Source organism: Periplaneta americana, chromosome 15 (genome assembly GCF_040183065.1).
Source record: "Periplaneta americana isolate PAMFEO1 chromosome 15, P.americana_PAMFEO1_priV1, whole genome shotgun sequence".
Lineage (NCBI taxonomy): Eukaryota > Metazoa > Arthropoda > Insecta > Blattodea > Blattidae > Periplaneta > Periplaneta americana.
In genome coordinates, this window is record NC_091131.1 from 183205458 (window position 1) to 183227812 (window position 22355).

Consider the following 22355-nt stretch of genomic DNA (forward strand, 5'->3'; position numbering starts at 1 on the left):
GTTCGCTATTCATGTATAACAGTCTTCAATGCACTGCCTAATTATGTTAAAGATTTGAAGAACCACGAGAAAAGGTTCAGAAAAGAATTAACCAAATTTCTACATACTCATACCTTCTACACAATTGATGAATTATTTATGCTTGTGAATTGAATTATTCTACTTAAATGACATGTACAATTTTATATAGCTCAACTAAAATATGTTTTTATATTGACTTAATTTGTTTACTATGTATTGTATTTTTTGTTTAGCATAACTGATGAATTGTATGTACTGTAAATTGAATAGTATACTGTATAGGTCAACTGATGAATTGTTTAAGCTTGTAAATTGAATTAATCTACTTCATATGAATTGTATAGCTTAACGAAAATAAGTTTGTAAATTGAACTAATTTGATTGTATATGTTTGTATAGTTTGGCTGATGAATTATATATGTTCTTAAAATGATTACTAGTCTGTGTAGCTCTACTGATGAATTGTATATAGACCTACTGTAAATTGAATGGTAATATATATAGCTCAACTGATGAATTGTTTATGATTATAAATTGAATTAATCTACTTGATATTAATTGCACAAATTTGTATAGCTTAATGAAAGTATGCTACTTTGTATTGTATATATTTGTATAATTTTGGCCGATGAATTGTATATGCTTTAAATTGAATAGTAATCTATATAGCTCTACTGATAAATTGTTTGTGTTTGTAATTTGAAGTAGTTTGCATGATATGTATTATCAATTTCTGTATATCACAACTGGTTGAATTGTTTATGCCTTAAATTTAATTAAATTGTTTTGTATTATAATATAGCTCAACTTATGAATGATCGTTTGCGTTTGTAAATTTAATAATCTGATTGGCTATGTATTGTATACTTTCAGTAGAGCCATCGATGTAGATCAGTCGACAGACTCGCTGGGCTGCTGATCCGGAGCTGCGTTCGGGCTTGGGTTGGATCCCCCTTTGGACTTTGGTTTCTTCGGAGGTTTTCCCCAGCCGTGGGACTGAAGCCGGATGGTCTATGGCGAGTCCTTGGCATCAACCCCTTTGATTTCATTACCCCCTTTGATTTGATTACCTGGTTGGGTTTTTCCGAGGTTTCCCCCACCGAAAAGGCAAATGCCGGGTAATATTTTGGCGAATCCTCGGACCTCATCTCATCTCACTACATCTCGCCAAAATGTAGAAAAATGTAAAAAAATTGTACAAAATTGTAAAAATTGTAGAAAATTACTAAATTGTAAAACTATAAAAATTGGTAAAAATTGTAATTGTAATATTGTAAAATGTTGACATGTTCCACATCTTAAAGCTTCATTGCTCATGTAAGATCTATGGAATAAAATAAATGAATGAATGAATTAAAGGTTAGGAAAAAAAATGCTTCATGCAAGCAATAGAACAAACCTAATACACATTTCAATTTATTCCAGTAGAAAGACTCCTGACATGAAAAATGTTGAACATCTCCGACAAGCAGAAGAGAAAGATGTGGTGAAAGTGTTTTGTCGAATTAGATCACCACAAGATGAAAATTACACTTCTTGTCTAAGAATTTTATCTGACAAAGAAGTTTCTCTTACATCACATAATGCTGCTAGTTCCCGAGCAGGACCCAAGGAATTACACTGTACTTTTCAACAAGTGTTCAAAGGAGATGACAGCCAGCAGACTGTTTTCAAACAAGTGGCTCTACCTCTCATCAAGAATCTCTTCAGCGGTAGGAATGGTCTTCTGTTTGCATACGGAATTACTGGAAGTGGGAAGACCTACACTATGACAGGGGATTCTCAGGATAGTGGTATAATCCCCCTTTCACTTGATATCATGTTCAATAATATCACTCATCTCCAGGCAGATAAATATGTTTTCAAGCCTGACAAAATGAATGGATTTGAGATACAGAGTGATAGAGACGCCTCGAAGGAGCGTCACCGTGAGTTACAAACATATTTGAAATCTGCCAGACCACAAAAAACTCCGAAGAAGTGAGTATTAGAAGATCATATTAGTTTCTTGTTAAATTTTCAGTTTGGGTAATAAAAAAATTACAGGACAGAATACATTTTGCCATCTGTTTCAGTAAATCTCACCACTGTGCGCGCGCACACAGGTTTTGTGTGTGTTTGTGTGTGTGTTTGTTTTTGTGTATGTGTGTGTTTGTGTATATGTGTGTGTATATGTGTGTGTATATGTGTGTGTGTGTGTGTGTGCGTACGCATATTGTTTTTGTTTCAGGAAGGATGATATAGATGAATTCAAGAATATTCCAGAATACATACAGCTCGAAGATGTGGATGAAGACAACAGTTACGCAGTTTTTGTCAGTTACATAGAAATTTACAAGAATACCGTCTATGACTTGTTGGATAGTAACATAGATGATGCAGGCAGATCTAGGTGAGGGAGCAATATTTACATCGTAGGACAGTAGCCTGTAACATTTCTCCCTGTACTCTAATAATGAAGTTCAGTTATGAACTGGACGAAGATTGCACAAAACTATTTTTGTATGAAATTAATCCATGCTTTGTTGGCGATGTGTAGGGAACAGGTGTTGATCAAATGTCATTATTTTTCTTTTAACTTTTCAATGGTGCCCTTGAATGCAGTACCAGTAATTCATTTTATAATATTACAAAACAAATACATTATTGTATAGCCTAATGAGCGACTGATATAGCTCATGCGGTAGTGTGTTTTCTCACTAACGTGGCACTGCACATTGACATGGGTTCGAATCCCGCTTGGACTGATTACCTTATTGGCTATTTTCCGAGGTTTTTCCCAATTTTAAGACAAATTTCAGGTAATCCCATGGTGATTTCTTCAATCATCTCGCAAAATATAATTTTGATATCAACTCCAAACAACTACGCAGCTGATACAGTGTAGTTAAAGAACATTAGAAATTGAAAAAAAAATCCCCTTTTTTAATTAGTACATAAGTAATTTTTGCTTACAGAAACCTACAGGCAAAAATAGTTCGAGAGGATAGCGCTCACAACATGTACGTCCACGGAGTGGTGGAGGTTGAGGTGAAGTCTAGTAAGGAAGCATGTGAGGTGTTATACAGTGGCATGCGCAGGAAGCGCGTTGCAGTTACCTTGCTCAATTCTGGCTCCAGTCGCGGACATGCAGTCTTTACCATTCGTCTCGTTCAGGTTGGTGAGGAATTTCATTCCCCTTAAAATTACTTTTTTTAAGTGTAAATGAAGTTTGTTGACTTATCTTTATACTTGTAGATTTTTTAAAGAAATACGTGCAAAGGGATGGACAAATCCTGGCCGCCAGGTTGCCATAGCGCCTAAGTTTTTTACAGAGTCTGAATTGTTTAAGTCTTTAAGACTTCGATTCCTTTTATGTTGCTGCGACTGATGTCATAATGTTTACAAAAGTGATCGCAGGAAGAAGTTCGAGTGTGCTTTTTAGATTAATAAGTTGTTATATTTTCTTGCGCATCTCAAGATAATTGTCACTATATAGCTTCAGTGAAGAGCACAGAGTGTCTCTGAGAGCGTGGTTTGCATTACATAACAATATATTTAATATTGTTTAATATACAGTATTTCAGTAAATAGAATGATAAAGTCCTAAACCACACAGACAAAATTTCACAGGAGAGCATATTAAAGGTGTGGGGCCGTATTCATAGACATTTTTAGCGCGGGTTTCCGGTGGATGATCAGCGTTTTTCGTATTCATAAACCAGTGTTAGCGATAGGATATGATTTGAATTCTGTACAAGTAACCAGTCGATAGCCGGGGCTAGCTTAGTACGCTCGTAGCGCGTGCTGCGAAATGTCTATGAATAGCACCCTTAGAGTCCAATGCTATTAGGTGCAGTATTATTAATTTCTTTGGCGTATACTTACGTCATTGAGTAATTTTTATAATATTTTATTAATAGTTTCCCATATGTGTAAGAAATTAACTCTCACAAAAAACCATTTTTGTTGAAATTGGGGCTTTGGATTATCTCATTCTTATCCCTTTTTATATTTATCTTAGGTCAAATATTTTCTCATTGCATGTGTGGGTAAAATATGCTGACTCCTGAATATTTTGGAGTTTCGTCTGTCCCTGTCTCTAATCCCTTTATATATTATTTATTTTAGGTCGAATATATTCTCATTGCATGCGTTGGTAAAATTTGCTGACTCCTGAATATTTTGGAGTTTCGTCTATCCCTGTCGTCTTTGTAGTGTACAATCGTCTTATGAATATAAATATCATGAACTATATCGTTTTCATGAAAATAGTTCCTTATTTTATGGACACCCTGTATAAAATTGTGTTGTGAAGGCGGTGATGACGTCAATTGCTAGATACCTAACCTTTTCTGGCACCAGTGCCAGAATTGGGCCAATTTTGCACGATTTATATTGTCATAACAAGCGGTTTTTAATGCTAGGATTGTATAAAATGTATTTTCAAATACAATGTGTGTCTTGTATTTGAAATTACCGTACTATTAATTGTGTAGATATTAAAATGATGTGTTATTAGGTGTGCAGCTTCTGAAACATTTAAAATAATTGTTTTAATAAATAAAGCCTCCTGAAAGAAACAAAGTTTTCGAAACATAATAGCGCAACATACTATTATAAGTAAGAATAACAATTATAGTGAACTATGTACAGGATGACCAACTTTTTATTACACTGTAATAGCGAAACCGATCAGGTTAAGTGACCCATTCCACCGCTTAAATGTACCGTGTTCCATACCATTAAAAGCAGAAAAGAAGCTGTCATTTGATTTTACTTTATTGTGTTCTTGGTATGATCCGAAACGTTTAATGTAATCAGAAAAAGTAGTGTAAATGTTAAAATATTAACCATGGCCATAAGACTGTGTACGATCGAATAGGAATTGCTGCTCGAATGGAGGTGTGACAGTCCCCAATTATGGTGCAGAGATGGTGGAGAATGGTGAAAAGAAGAAATGCGACACTTGACTACAAGACCATCAAGAGACTTCACGCCAACTTGATTCGCACTGGCTCAATTACGCAATAGAAGGGTGCTGGCCGACCAAACACAGTGATCACAGATGGGGTCAAAGCAGCCGCTACTAAGACCTTTCAGAGAAGTCCTAAGAAATCCATTCGACAGTATCAGCGGGAATCTGGTGTATCCCATGGGTCCGTGCAGCGGTTGCTAAAGGAAATGAATTGGCCATGGTTTATGCAAGCTCTGTCATATGAGGACTGTGACATCAGAATGGAGTTTGTGGAGTCTCTACTAGCATGGATTCAAGAGTAACCTAACCTTTTGCGACACATTCTATGGTCAGGTGACCGGATGCCAAATGAAATGCTTGAGAGCAATACAGAACATTCAGCCATGTCTGGAAAAATGTGCAGCAAATGCTGATGCTTACATCGAATTTTAATATTGGTGAAATTTTAAGCAATCCTAATGACTGGACTATTATTAGTTCATGCTACTTTGATCCTGTTATGCTAATTCAATTACTTGTGATAAACGAATAAAAAGTTGGACATAAATATGGGTAAGTTATATACAGGATGTTTCCGAGGTGTTACAAACTTTCAGGGATGATGGCGAAGGGCACATGTATCAATCTGAGATGAGGAACCATGATCCAGAAATGACTGAGTCGAAAGTTATAAGCAAAAATAGTTGTGTGGAAATGGAATTGTAATTTGGCACCACGTGCCCTTCTTCCCTTAACTTTTGGAACAGTCGTGGGAAAATGGTACGGGCCGGATGTCTCCTACGTGGGTACTTAGCCTAATATAATCTGTGAGCTTGTCTACTGTTCCCATTGGCTCATCCGGATTCGAAAATCAGGTCTGCTTATTCCGCTCTCGTGTACTCCTCCATTTCACAAGGACTGATCGACTGGACACTGCAACTTGTAGACATACACTGCTGTCTACAGACATGCATATCAGAACCGACCATGTCTGTTACACATTACACTATCTGCATGTGTAGTTTCCTGTCCCCATCCGTCAGACAGCGCACTGAATGGAATACTGTAGGTAGACAACGTAAACAACGTCAAATGAATACAGTATATGCAAGATGTACAGACAAATACACATAAACAAGATGTACAGAGGAATAAAATTATTTCATTTCCACAGAACTATTTTTGCTTGTAACTTTAGACTCTGTCATTTCCAGACCAGGGTTCCTTATCTCAAATTGATACATGTGCCCTTCGCCATCATCCCTGAAAGTTTGTAACACAAACTCGGAAACACTCTGTATAGATTGAAATTATATAACTAATTGGAAATAAGAGATTACAGTGTGAGTGAAGTATAGCTAGATTGAAATTATACAAAAAAAAATTGGTAACAGAGATTACAGTAACCATTAAAATTCACCTACTAAATATATCAAATTGTAAGAAATAATCCAATTAAATTAAACATATTCAATTGCAGGCCCCATTGGATCGATATGGAGAGTTTCCGATTCAAGATAAATTATTCACGTAAGTCAGCTTTGCTTGGTTGACTTGGCAGGCAGTGAGAGATCTAACCGCACTAAGAATTGTGGGCAGAGACTAATGGAGTCAGGTAATTTTGTGTAAGAAAAGTGAAAATGTTTGGATGTTGGCTGCTATCTTCACATATTGCAAAGATCATACTGGTACGGAATACCGATATATTTACTTTAAATTATCTTACTATCATCTCACAGTAATAAATTCTATTTAGGTTCCTAAATATTCTCTCACACCTTTCCTATTGCAAATATCCAAATATATTGTTCTTTACTTTATCAATTATAAATAAGATTTTTTTCCTTTGATATATATATTTTTTTATTTAGTAGCAAGGTTCATTTCATAACTCGGTAACATCTCGCATACTAAATCAATTTTTCACTTTTCGTTTCTTATTGCTATTTATTGTTACAACTACTATTAAAATCCACCTACTATAGAGCTATCTATTTGTACATCAAATTGTAAGAAATAATCCAATTAGATTAAACAAATACAAGTAGTGATAAAATTTAATTTCATCTTTTTTTTAAGTAGGTAGGTTAGTTTATGGTTTCTCGCCAATAGGACTGTCACTTGAGCGTCTATACATGAGACTTGTTACTGAACAAAAGTGATTGCAAGCAAGATTTTTTTCTAATAATTCGCCTTCCATTGCTACTTTTATTCTGTCATAGCACTATAAACCTCACATTACCTTAAAGGGTCATTAAAAATAGATATACTTGATAGCCTTCCCAACCAGGGTTTATAATAGGCCTTCTAATCAATTCTCAATGAATAATTTACATTTGAGTTCTTTTTTGTGCTTTTTTGTTTTGAAAACAATAGAAACCCTAGTCAGGTAGGCTATCATTGAAAAAATTATTAAAAATGCAACAGACAGTTTACGATACAAGTTATATTTTATAATGAACATAAATGATGGTTAATTATGGAAATTTGAATACTGTCTATAAAAAAAATAGTTTTCAGCTTTTTCTATTAAAAACGATAAAATTCTTCTATCAGAAAATGGTATCAATTTACCTGACCTATTTTTTTAAGTGCCTTGACGGACATTTTTAAAATATATGCGCATTGTATTTAAAGATTTGTTTCCTTCGCTATTTTCTCTATTTCGAAATGTTTCAGAATTTCAATGTGTTTTAAATGCTCTTTACAACAGTTATTATCCAGGTCAGGTGAAAATGTCTAAGAATGTTTTACTAGAAATATAAGTATTAAAACTTTCTATAGATTCTCATGTCCATTGAGTTTTATTATAAATTTTTGTAGGTTGAATTACAGTAAATAATGTAATATCAAAATAATAAAAAGAAAAGTTTACAAATTTGTGGACAATAAAATATACATAAGATATTAAAAGTCGAATAATTTATTTACATAAGTGTAAGGTATATTTTAGCTGACCTAGGACTGAGGTATTTCTCTTCTTACTCCGCTATTACACCTTGCATTATATGAATCTGTAACAAGTTAGGTTTGGTTAGTTTAGAAATTTTTGTTATGCCTTGCATATACGATCAACTGCATCTCCACAAAAAATTCCTTAAAAATTCAACGATTTTATTTCTGAAATCACCTTAAGTAACTCAGCGCTAGTTTGTTTCTTAAAGATTTTAGCTCAGTCCTATTAAAACTGTTACAAAGGGAATTTTTGTATCAACACATACGGTAATTAAAAGTAATAAATGCTAATAACTTCAGAACTAATGAATCCACATAATCCAAATTCCGTACAACATATAGGCCCTATTGATAAATACATGAACTTGTAGTAGATATCATAATAACTTCAAAGCAGTAAAAGTTTAAACATTCAGTTATGAGTCATGCTCTCCAATGAACCAGTAACTCTGTGATGTATCTATTTATTTAGCTATTTGGGGAGAAAAGCAACTTTATTTTTCAGTTGTAAAGGGAGTTACGAATAAATTTTTAGCTACCATAATGCTAAATTGTTTGCTTGCATTTTAAAATTATGTGGTTAGCAGTAATTGTAACAATTTCTTTTTTTCCTCCAGGAAATATCAACAACTCTCTAATGACACTGAAATCCTGTCTAGAAATACTACGGGAAAACCAGTTACAAGGAACAAGGAAATTAGTACCTTACCGTGACTCAAAACTTACTTATCTTCTCAAAAACTACTTCGAAGGAAAGAGTCAAATTCATGCTCTTATTTGCGTGAATCCTACTGCTGATGATTTTGATGAGACAATAGTAAGTACTGTACATATTCTTATCATTTTTTTAATGGAGGAGGACCTGAGGCTTGTTTATCACTCCGATTTGTGAGAATGATTGTTTAAGTCTGAATAGTCACTTTCCTGCAGGTATCGTGAATCAGTTATGTGATGCCATGGGTTAAGTTTAGCCATGTAGACTCAGGGTCGAGTGAAGTCCCTCTAAGCGTCCCAAGTAGAGTACTATGCCTCGTCAGTCGACGGCATCTGTATACTAACGACAATACTAGATGCTATTGAAAGGATTATTTATTTTTTTATTTATTTATTTAGTTATTTATTTAGTTATTTAGTTATTTATTTATTTATTTAATTATTTATTCATTTAGTTATTTATTTATTTGTTTATTTATTTATTTAGTTACTAGCCATACCCGTGCGCTCTGCTGCACCCATTAGAAATAAATATAAAGTAATCACATAATTGAAAAAGGAAGTTTGATCCAGGGAACATTCCTGTTTGATAGAAGGATAATATGTTACTTAATTTAAATTGTATTTAAATAATTAAAATGCGGTCATTTTGGTACAGAGAGCACTCATTTGGTGCAATGACAATTCCTTGAACATGTTTCTTATTTGTTATTACATGTAACCATAGTTTAATGAAGATTGACATATCATTTAGTTTTAATGTGTAAGCTTTATGTTACTTGCTATATGTTTCCATTGAATTATGGTAATAACTTAATTTTAACCCTTGTTTTCTACGTATTCAGTAAATGGCGCTTGGCCCTCTATGGTTCTGAACCCTTCAAATAACTTAGTGATACAGCATATATAGCGATATGTAATTATATTTCTTTCTTTCGAAAATGTAAGAATTCACGATCTCCTATGTACCATTGCCATGGAATGAATAAATGTGTTTTTTCTTCCTACTCAAAAATTTTATATTTTGCATATAGGAGTTACTGCAGGAACAACAACACTATAATCTGAGGCGGTGGTGAAAATGTATTATATTGTTATTTTAAAAGTTTTGTATATCCTTATATATCAGTCCAATCAAAATTTTTCATAGAGTAAAACTTATCGGAACTCATTTTTAAAGAAACTTTTGTTATGTAACATTTTTCACAAAAAGCAATAATAAGCGAGATATTTCGATTTATTTAATTCAGGCCCCCTTATAACCCCCCTTTTAAATAAAATATTTTGAATGCCATATAGCCTAAATTCTAAAATACAACGAGCTTAATTTATATTCCAATTTTCATATAAATCGGTTCAGCCATTATCGCGTGAAAAGGTAACAAACATCCAGACAGACAGACAGACAGACATACAAACAAAAATTTCAAAAAAGCGATTTTCGGTTTCAGGGTGGTTAATTATATATGTTAGGACCAATTATTTTTGGAAAATCAAAAATTACCAGAAAAATTTCGGCTACAGATTTATTATTAGTATAGATTTATTTATGTCTATAACAAGGCAAAGCCCCAATTACAATAGACAGTACAGATATTTGTTTAAAAAACATAGAATTGCATATACATAACATGAAAAAAGAGATAAAACAGATACAAGGTGTAATTACAAATTAAAAATGAAAAAAAAAACAAATAGATACTACCTAAATAAAAGACATAGATATAGATATAAATGAAAAATACCAAATAAAAATAAATTAAAAATAGTTAAGTATAGATGAAGGGTACACGGGAATAACGAACAATGTCCATCAAAAATCGAAATTGAGTTAATAGTGCCATCTGATAGTAGAGGGGGAGTACTTTCATGTGGCTGCATTGGTTTTATGTAAGAACGAGAATTGTCCTCAGTATTCTGCGTTAAAGTTTCTGTATACTTTGGAAGAATGAACAATGTCACATCCATCCCAAGAAAGAACGAACAATGTCCATTTTAAACACAGAAACTAATGCAGACAGCTTTTACAAACTTGATCTTAGAGTCATAGTACATTGCTGGTTAGTTTTTTTTTTTTACATATGCCAATACAATCTGTATTATACAATAATAATATTATTAAATGACTGTATGGTGTTTAGCTGTTATTCCATGTGACAATAAATTCTATTAATTTTCATTAGAACTTGTGAGCATAATACAAACAGCTGTACTATTCCAGTGTTCAGATGTCTGTGGTAGGGTATTGATTATTTCCTTTATTACACTTTTATGGTACATATTGTAGTGTTTGTGGTTAGTGCAATTTATTTTTATAATGTCTGACGTTAGAGAAAATGAATTATCCGGACCCATTCCATGTTCTGTAAATTCAAGGAAGAGAAAAGTTACAGGACGTGTTACAGATGCATAAAAAATTCGTGCTATGAGTCATATTATGGGAGAAGACTGTAAATATTCTCGTTTTCCGTGTTTTCAGAAAATAAGCCAAAGTGAAAGAAGCGATCTTATTAAACATTTCAATGAATTAGCATCGTATGACACTCAAAATGCTCACCTTTCAGGACTAATTTCAGTACTTCCTGTGCAAAGAAGAAGATCCAGAAAAACACAAGCCGAAGCTGATTTTCGTAATTTTTCTTATATATATAAAATGCGAATAAACAAAGATGGGCAAAATACTGATGTTCCCGTTTATAAAGCAATTGTTCTACATGGAGTAACAGGCAGACGTTTAGTCACTTTGAAAACGTCATTGGCTACTACTGGAAAAGCCCATACAGAAACAAGAGTTAAACATGGAAACAGGGCTCACCAAATGAAAGGAGAGATTTTATCTAAAATTTGTCAGCTCATTCAGTCACTTAGAGGTCAGAAAGTCCACTAATCTCGTCACGATAGCCGAAGGTAGTATCTTCCAGAGGACTTGAATATTTCTAAGCTGCTTAAGTTACACTTAGAAAATTTTCTTGCGAACCCTGTGTCTTACGAGCAATACAGAGTAATTTTTGTCACTAAATACAACATTAGCTGACATTTCACACATTAAATCAGAAATTTCCAATGAAAAAGATGCAAGTAAATTAGATAATTTTGAGAAGGAGAAACAAAATTTGATTTGAAAGAATGAATTGCACAAGAGAAAAGGACATAAGTTCTATGAAGTAAAACAGGCTGCACGTCTAAAATCCAGGAAGTCAGAGTATAAAGAGGCTATCTGCATGGATTTCCAAAAGAATTATCAGTTCCAAACTTTTCAACTATTGAGGGCTATTATCGTCGACAGCTGCCCTTTTATTCTTGTAACATACACACGCTGTCAACAGGAAGACATGTATGAGCAAAATATTTAAAGTAAAGGCTCTGAGGAAGTTTGCTCTATGTTATAGCACCACTGTATGAATATTGTACCAAGCTGCGTTGGTGAACTCCGTATCTTCTACGATTCTTGTTCCGGACAAAATAGGAACTTTACGGTATTTAGATTTTGTCATTATGTAGTACATATTAAGAAGAGGTTTGATGCTCAGTGGATCACATTTCCCACTCGAGGTCACTCGTACATGGGATGTGACAAAAACATGGGACTTGTCAATCAGAGAGCAAGGTGTGAAGTACCCGATGACAGAAGGCAAGAGATTGCGAATTCTAGGAGGAAACCAAATCATTCATCATTGTAAACTGTAAACAGCTACAAGGCAATGTACAAGGAATTACAAATTTTGAAAAATGTTTGTTCTCCAACTGCTAGAGAATATTTCAGTCTTTCTCCCACCAATGACGAGTCACAAGAAGTCAATAACAGTGAATGAGGCGATTTTATAGTTCAATCTATTCATTCACAATGGAAAATTCAGTGCAATTAGATTAGTTTGTAGATTTGTTTTTCAATAATTGTTTGGAACAATGAACACTCAAAGATAAAAATATTTATAATGGGTCAACAATATTTATAACCTTTAAAAAGGATACCCTACACGAAAGTAAACATGTGCTACATTGTTTGAAAATATTATGCCTGATTCTATTCCCAACAAATATTGAATTAAATTGTGACATTGTTCGTTCTTCCCGTTTATAAAACGTAGCAAAGTAGACTTTTTGCAGTTTTGTATTGTTGTAATTCATAAAATCAAAACAATATTTTGTCACATATTTACTTTATAATGGTACATTCTTGTGTGATAAAAAATAACAGTAAGTTAACAATAAACTATACGTTTCAAGTCCTCAAACTTTAAATTTCATTTATCTCAAAATTATTCTGAATGGACATTGTTCGTTATTCCCGTGTACCCTTCAGATATCATAGCCAAAAATGTAAAATGTAGCTATAATTGCCAAATTACAGAGTAAATATAACTCTATGTTAATAAATTCAATATACAGCATTATATAGTAGGCCTAATGGACAGTGACAGTGGAGTTATGGAAATGGGAGAGCCCCGAGAAAAGCACTTAGGAATTTTGGCTTTGTTTATCATAAATACGACTCTGCATATGCCGGGATTTGTACTTGGGTCTGTAGTCATCGTAAGTCAAGGCTCTGCCAATGCTCCATAGATTTAAATGCATTTCACATTTGATCTATCTCCTAAGACAGAGTGTCCATTTAGTGTAGTGGCTAATGGTGACATTTTTCAGGGGGGACCAGCAGTAATGGAACTGTCATGACACTGTTTAACAATAAACAGGAGAAATACAAAAAATATGTTAGCTAGTACGTATTACAATGAAAATAAGGCTTGTCAGTTACCACCTTCATCTGTACATCAATGGAATCCACCTCCTTTTCGGGGAGAATTTTTCTATGACAACATTGTAAAAATGTCTTTGGCTTTGAATTTTGTTCAATGGAGCCTTTTCGATTGATAACAGTGAAAGTCACAAAAGCCTGTCTTCACACTGAGTGTTTCGTACATAACTCTTTACGCGTTTTAAACAGGAAAAAGTACTTTCCACTGTGGAGGTGCTCACTGGAATTGTAGCTTTTAGGCAGCATATTTTATGAACTTCTGGAAATGCTTCTTCTGCTAACTCGGTGTCTTTAAAAAACTTTGCTATCTCAGTCACTGTCCTGCCTGAAAAGTCTGACAACCTATAAACAGCCACTAACTCACTTCGCAAATTCTCGAAATGAAACCAATTTTTGTAGCCTGATTTTAGGGACGTAAACAAAATTTCGAGAAATCTGGTTTTGAAAGATTCAAAACTTTTTCGAATCAATTAGTTTGATAAATTTTAGTTCTTCTAAGTCATGAAATCTGTTTTCCATTTAGCTAACTATCGTGTTAATTATCTCGTTGTAAAGACGCAAATATCTCATTCTGGGATCGTCCAATTCACCTTAGCAGAGTAATTAATATTTTTTAAAATAAAGGAAATCTTAGGCCTCATAGAATGCTTTAAAAACTTCAAATTGCAGGTCATTCCACTTTGCAAGTAGTTACAGGGATTCTACGTGTGTTGGACAACCAGGACTTCCAATTTTGGCTAGCATTTTTCCATAATTTTACTGTGATGTACCGAAGTACATAAAAATATGATGTTTCCGTGCAGGAATTTTGCATTACCATATGGTAAAGAATAGGTAGAACGGAGAAAAATTCTCCCGGCACTGGGATTCGAACCTGGGTTTTCAGCTCTACGTAGGCCTACTGACGCTTTATCCACTAAGCCACACTGGATTCAAACTCCAATGCCGGATTGAATCCGTCTCAGTTTAAGTTCTACCTCTCTGTTCCCATTTGGTGGCCTACCCTCATGTACACTGTGTCACAGAATATCAGATCATGTCTCGTTTGGATATTTTAGACAACCAGCAGCAGCATCGTAATGCCAACTCCACTAGTGTCTACATTTCTTGAGGGAGATCGGGAAAGAATAAAACACTTTCTTTAATCAACCATCAACATGAATTTTCCTCTTGTGAAGAAAATGAAAGGAGACTTGCAGTGTCTTAACTTTACAAAATAGGAGTGTATATCATTAACAGGCAGAAGTAGCTTTCAGTACACATGTCTGCAGCAGAATTGTTTGTATAGTGTAGCCATTTTCAACCGTGTGCCGCCAATGATCCTCTGGTGTGCTGGCAGAGGATGAAATAGTGATGGTTGTCATAGTAAAAATTAGAAAATAAAAGTGAAAAGAATAGTAAGTAAAAGTGAGCCAACAAGAGTTAGCTTTCTGTGAACGTGACACAGGCAACATTCAGTACACACAGTAGGTGTGCACGCGGCAAAGATGAGAATGATTGACGTGCAGCCAGGGTTGCCAGATCAATAATGTTAGAATATCATACCAACCTTGAATTGAATTTTAATTTAAGGGAGGGGGTACTACGATCCATTGCTGCAATCTGATTAAATCTATTGAGTTTTTCCTCAAGCTATGTGTATTTCCAACCCCCACCAGCTGACCACACTAAGGTTTGCTGCTTATCCAGGTTTCGAGCAGGCAACCCCATTCTTCCCTAGGCCAGTCCCCTCCTTACGTCACCAGCCGGCATTTGGGGAATTATGACAATGGAGAGATGTTGACGGAATGATATAGATGCCTAATATGGGGAAATAGGAGAACCCCGAAAAAAACCCAAACTGCAGCCTTTCCACCGTGAGATCACTATGAACCAACTTAAAAAATATCGTATTTTACATGTTTTTATGAACCATTCATGTTTAGATTTATGGGCTTGCTGCGGAATTTTAAATTACAACTTTAGTGTACCACGTGTTGAAAGAGGTTGAAAAATGCTGGTATAGCGTTTCGTAACTTTAGTATAAAAATATATATAATCTTCAACAGTATCAGCACAAATAAAAACTGCACCAAAGATTCGTTATAGTTTTAACTTCAATAGAGGTAAATTGCTCTGTGATATTTGATAATAATTTTATAGACTGAAATTTCTAGTCCAGCCCTACCAAACAAAAATCTTAAGAGCAGCAGCTACTGATTGGGATTCTGATCCAAAGCTCACATAAGCTTGAAGACTTTATTTTTGGGTTGCCTTCCTGTAGACTAGTTTCTTCATTATCAGTATTACTTCAGTCCAAACTCAAATAAGGATTTTGACGGGTACAGGCAGCCAAGTCTGCTGAGACTGGAATTCTTCATAAAATGAGTTCATCAGCTCATCCTCTTCCTCCCTGGAACCATGTAGACCTGTGATTTATCCTTTCATTTCATATTAATTCAAGTTACTAGCTCGATCTCTTAGTCTCTGTGTTGGCTTTAATAGAAAATGCCTGTAAACATAAGCAGTTCGGGAATTATTGCTGTAGTTCTATAACTAACTTTTAAATAAATTTTAATTGCATTTTTTATATTTTTATACTGACTCTGATTTACTGGAAATACTTTCATTGTTTTTAAGATATCGGTGGTTGGTTTTCAGCATGTCATGAAGTTTGCAGATGTAACCAAAGAAGTGCAAGTTACACAGCAGGTGGACTCTGCAAAGCATAACCTGAATTTGCCAGTGGGCAGAAGGAAAGATAATCAAGTAAGCCATTTTTTTTTTGTTAATTTCTCATAACAATGTGCTGTCTCTAAAGCAACCATGCGTACAATTTTTCTTGATATTATTCTGTCCTATAATTAAGGAATATACATTTAAATAATTGATTAAATGGCGATCTTACTCGTGTTAATTATGTAAGCATGTGTGGCTTACAGCTGTTTTGGTGTTACCTGACACCATCCTCAGAGCTTACTAGATCTCAGTGCTATCTCAACTTCGCTGCCTGTTGTGTGGGTGCGTTCGTGTGATGAAGAGTTGTGTCAAATAGTGTGTGTGTTCTGAAATTGATCTGTGTGTTGAGAATTTGATTAGGATCGCATCTTCATTCAGAAAACAAATACAACATAGCATACAGAACAGAAAACACACTACAAAGACATCTCAACACGCAAACAACACAAACAAATACAACCACACAGGCATATACAAACTCACATGCAATACGGTAGTTGCGACAGTTTCTACATTGGACAGACAGGCAGATCATTCCAAACTCTATACAAAGAACACATTAAAGCAATAACCAGAGGACACAATACATCTACATATGCCGAACACATAACTAATGCTAACCACACATACAATAACATAAATACAGACATGGAAATTCTGCACATACAACCCAAAAACCAAAAACTCAACACACTAGAACAATATGAAATATACAGACACACTAAAACACATCCTGATCAAATTCTCAACACACAGATCAATTTCAGAACACACACACTATTTGACACAATTCTTCATCACACGAACGCACCCTCACAGCAGGCAGCAAAGTTGAGATAGCACCGAGATCTAGTAGGCTCTGAGGATGGTGTCAAGTAACACCGAAATAACGGTAAGCCACACATGCTTACATAATTAACACGCGTAAGATCACCATTTAATCAATTATTTATATTCAAGTGTTAAACGAAAGATTCAACATGATTATACATTTTGCGTAAACTTTACTAACCAACCAAAATAGCCTCAGATTATACAAGGTCTTTCATAATTCTACCGAAGAAATTTAGGGGATTGTGGAGGGGTCCTAGGCAAGTATTTTGAGATAGGAAACCAGGGTCTGCCGGTTCGAACTTGCATGTAATGGCGTGAAGTATTTTTTGGGGTAGTATGCCACTGATTGAATCTGCATGTGGCATGGCGGTAGATTTGGAAATGTGTTGGATACAATATTGCTATGTCCCTGTGGCACAATCGGTGAACACTGTAAATTGTTTCTGAGGCCGAACGTTCAAACTTCAGCACGTACTTTTTTTTTTTTTTTTACTTAAGGTATGTAACTTAAAACTTGTATCGTAACATTAAAATGCCCTCTATAGTTATTTTGTAATGTAATGACAATAATTTTGTTTAGAAGAGTAAAGAAAGAATGTAGTTAGAGAAATTCATATCCATTACACTAGACAAGTTTCAGTATGTTTATCAATTAACTTGTAATTGTGCATAACGGTATCAGTTACAAGTTTAATAGAAAATATAACAACAAAATGGATAAACGAGAAAAGAAAAAAATGTCTCTTTTCGTCTTTCTTAGAGGAAGTAAGCAATGAAATACTGGTAAGAGGTTGTTGTTGTTGTTTAGTCAACTGTCCGCAGACAGGTTTGAACCTTATAAGTAACACCAATAAGGCATCATCATGAGGAAACTAGGCCAGGAGGTAATGGGGTAAGGTGGCCAGTTCCTTTCCCCTTGGAAAGAGATATTGGGATTAAAAGAAAACTATACTATGACGGTGGGACTAGAACATACTACGGTACCTTTTTGTCTGAGAACAGACTCTTTATCCATATACCACAGCTTCACGCCGATAATTCTCTTTAAAATAGCACAGTAACGAAAGTAAATGAGGGTGAAACAAAAAACAGTGCAGTGGTGTACCGGTACTGTCCCATTATTTACCTGCAGTTTTACAGATTCTGTAAAAGCTTAATTTGGAAACATGGTTAGTTAGTTCTTAACAGTTGGTCTTCATCTCATTCCTAATAAATTCCGAAATCATTCCATATTCCTATTTCATTATAATATGTACTGGATTATGATTTTTAAAATATGTTGTTGTTTGTTGTTTTCTAATGCCAGGCATTTGACAATAAAGTTATTTGACATCTTGCACTCCAATATTTTTCTAAGATATTATCATGACTAGCCACTGAAGCACAGATTTTGAGGTGTTCCGAATCCATTTCTTGGTTTGAGTTGCACAATGGGCAGTTAGGGGACTGATATATTCCAATTCTATGCAGGTGTTTGGCCAAACAATCATGGCCTTTTGCCAATCTAAATGCAGCTACACACGATTTTCGTGGTAAATCGGGAATTAACTGTGGATTTTGATGCAGAGAGTTCCATTTTTTCCCTTGGGATTGAGTTATCAAATTTTGTTTGTTGAAGTCTAAGTATGTAGATTTTAATAAATCTCTTCACAGAGTAATACGTAGATTTAGTAACAGGTCTGTAAGTAGTAGTGCTGCCCTTCTTTGCTAAAGCATCCGCATTCTCGTTTCCCAGGATTCCACAATGGGATGGTATCCATTGGAATACAACTCTTTTATTGAGTGATAATAATTGAGAGAGCATTCTAGTTATTTCTGCTGTTTGAGATGAAGGTGTGTGTTTAGAGACGATTGATAGAATAGCTGCTTTGGAGTCCGACAATATAACTGCATTCCTAAATTTATTGATGTGGCATAGAAGATTCCTGAGACATTCACTTATTGCAATGATTTCACCATCAAAACTTGTTGTTCCATATCCAAGAGATCTATAAAGTGAGAAGAGACAGCACGTAACACCTGCACCGGCACCTTGTTCTCTGGAGATCAAGGATCCGTCGGTGTATAAATGAAGCCAGTTTTGTGGAGGGTACTTAATATTAATTGTCTCTAAAGACAATTCTTTCAGCATTTCAGTGTTTACTTCTGATTTCAGTATTTCTTCTGTCAAATTTAAATTATATTCTATATTTAATAGAGTTAAAGGGTTTGGTTTAATTTGTAAGTTTTCTTTTAAATTCGGGATATTGATTTTCTGTTTTAATTCTTGAACAATGGATATGAAACTTTTTTTGAGTTTTCAATCTACAAAGAGGACTGTATGAATGCCAATTGTTACCTGGTAATCTGATAAGATTTTCATACTGAATCAGTGCTTTTTCTTCTATTGTCATTTTGATGCTGTTAATATTAGTGAGGAATCTCATAGAATCTATTGGCGTTGTTTTGATTCCACCAGTAATGAGCCTGAGAGCTTGGTTTTGAACATATTCTATGTCGTTTATGAAAGGTGAAGTAATTAAAATTTCTCCGCAGTATGTCAGCACTGGCTGTATAAACATTTTGTATGTAGTGTTCAAAGTATTCCTAGAGCATCCCCATTTCTTTCCTGCTAGTCTTTTTAGAAGGGAGAATCTTTTACGAGCTTTTTCAGAAATGTATTTCAAATGGTTGCTCCATGTTAACTTACTATTTTAAAATATGTAAAGTACTTTAACAGCTGGTAATTTGATAACTCGGAAATTTTTCTATTTTTCGTCGGAGACTCTGGATTTCCTACCTCAAATTGCTTGTCTATAACCCCTCTTATAACGAGATAAATTTCTTCAATTGAATTCTGAAACATCCCATATATATATATATATATATATATATCAGACAAGTATCTATAAAAAAATAAGATCCCAACCAGTCACAATTGGAAGCATGATGACACTCAAATGGGCCAGTTCCAATGAAGTACAGGGATATTGATTATAAGTAGTTATAAAAGACTGATTCCTTATTGGGTTGACTTCCTATTCATTGCAGTGGGATGATAGTTGAAATCTTAATAGTTGAAATTTTAAATGTCACTGCGACATGCGTTCTGTAGATCTGCTTCACTATTTCTAATATGTGGTCTAACGAAAGAAAGCTTTAAAAATCAATTTAAGGTATATGTACACCCACAAAACGCAAAAAAATGATGAAAAATTAGAATTTTCAAAATATAACTATTTTAATAGAGAATTTTCTCCCCTTTAATTTGATATAATAATTTTCTATTTATGCCTTATGGTTTCCCATTTTCCAAAATTCTGAGTCATCAGGCACAGTCACTTCCATGAAGATCACTCCAAAAGCAATGCACGTTTTTTTTAAATTTATTTTTTATTCTAAACCTTTACAATTTATGGAGGTCATTTGAAAGGTGCGGGAATTATGTGGAAAAGTGACATTGTTTCTGAAGGATGTATCTACATTCTATGAAAATAGCAAAGCTGTAGAATAGGAATGTAATATTTAAATAAATATTGTGGATTACTTTTGGAGTGATTCTCGTTGCTGTCAATCCCCTCGTCCAGCATTGCTTGTAAAATAAACTTCTTTCTAGTTCCAAAATAGATGTACAGATATCAGGGCATGATCATTAGATTGAAAACACGTTTTTACATAATGAAGTAATTTATAATCTTTTACTGTTAGTCATAAAACTGTAAATTTGTGTGTCAGTGATGTTTTACGTCATTTTAATAAGAGTCCAAAAGTATAAATTAAAATTCTGAGGAGGATGGGCATAAACCCTGGGACAAACACCATTGCAGGGTTTGTTGCATCAATGGAAAATAAGGACAAAAATGCAAAAAAAATATTCAACACTTGAAGTTAAAACAAGGAGGAGGTATTTGAGAGACCGAAAGAAGCTGAAACTGGACCGACATGAAGCTGCTTAAGGGGTGACATTTATGATGATGGAGTCTTCTAGGCTCTGAAAGTTTGTGGCTCATTTCTTGCAAATAGTAATTTTAGAATATTTAATTCTTTTAAACATGATATCTCAGCCAAATATGGTGATATCAAGAAGATATTGGTGTCATTTTGAAGCTTGAAATGTCCCCCTAGTGCCTGACAATGAGTAAAATAACATTAATATAGTTAATAATTATCTATGGATTTTTACATGATTTATGCAACATAAAATATTAGTATTAAGTTACATATATGGTAATATTTAATTAATGTAAATGAAAATAAAAAATAGCTATATGTCAGGCACTAAAGAATAGTTTTAGCTATAAAACTGTGAAGAAACTGTGGCTCTATCTTAAAAACTATATGAGCTATCATGTTTCAAGTTGTATGTCATAATTATGAACAAAATAATTTTTATAAACAATTTAGACATAATTTCAAGGGATCTGTTTACTTCATCCTCTTTCTGGTACCATTCTCAATTGTATAAACATTTTACAGAGCAAAATTAGGCAAAACAAAATTTTTTTGTATGCAAAGGTGTACATATACCTTAAGATAGAATAAAAGATAAAAAACCTAGAGAAGGCCTAAAATGCAAGGTCTGTGGACAGTCGGTCACTGTCGTTCTTACAGGTCCCTTCATAACAGTGTTTAAAGGGACAGTCAAGAGGGTTGTAAATCTGTGACATCACCACGGGAACGCTATACTCATTTTCAATCCTCTGCTTGCACTTTCTAGCGATAACCAAGTGATTTAAACATCTATATTTATATATCTGTTAGGGTCACATACACACTGGAGGAGTAAAGGCTTAAGGGTATAACTCCCACTACAATATCTCATTTTTTTAAATTCAATGATGGTTTACTTTCCAAATTCTTAGCAATATAAAAACTATTATGAATGCTTCATTGTACTTGCTTTTCTATCTCTAACCTTTGTAGAATATTTCAGTCCAATTTTAAAGAAAGTTATTGACGAATACGCATTGTACAATATATTTAATTTATTTTACACTTAAATTTCTGTTTCCGAGCCTCAAAATATTAGTTAGGTCTATATTAAAGTAGTATTCAGTAAATAAAAACTACACATGTGAACGACAGAATTTACATTACGCATGCAAAATGTATTAAATTTCCCTTAATAACACTGGAGTAGAGTGTGCACTAAAACTAATTAATAATAATTAATTTTATACAGAATTGTAAATAAATATTTTGTAAATTAACCCTTTCAGTGAAGTGGTTGAGGAGGGATTTCAATACCAGCGGGGAATGAAAATATCCCAATTTTAACACTGATTTTACAAATAGAACAATTTCTTTCAAGAATGTTTCACAAAATTTAAACTGACTGACCTAGTCTTGTGAAGGACGCGATGTCCTGTTTCCTTCTATTTAGGTAACGAATTCTAAAAAATGTTCGTGCTCTACTGATTAACTTCAATAATTCCGGATCTT

The 22355-nt window shown here is 34.1% G+C and overlaps 1 pseudogene; it reads left to right on the forward strand.

Annotated features, from left to right (window-relative positions):
• The first annotated feature begins 1205 nt into the window (after window positions 1-1205).
• The window catches only part of LOC138715570 (kinesin-like protein KIF23), a 28495-nt pseudogene continuing 7345 nt past the window's right edge, over window positions 1206-22355 (forward strand).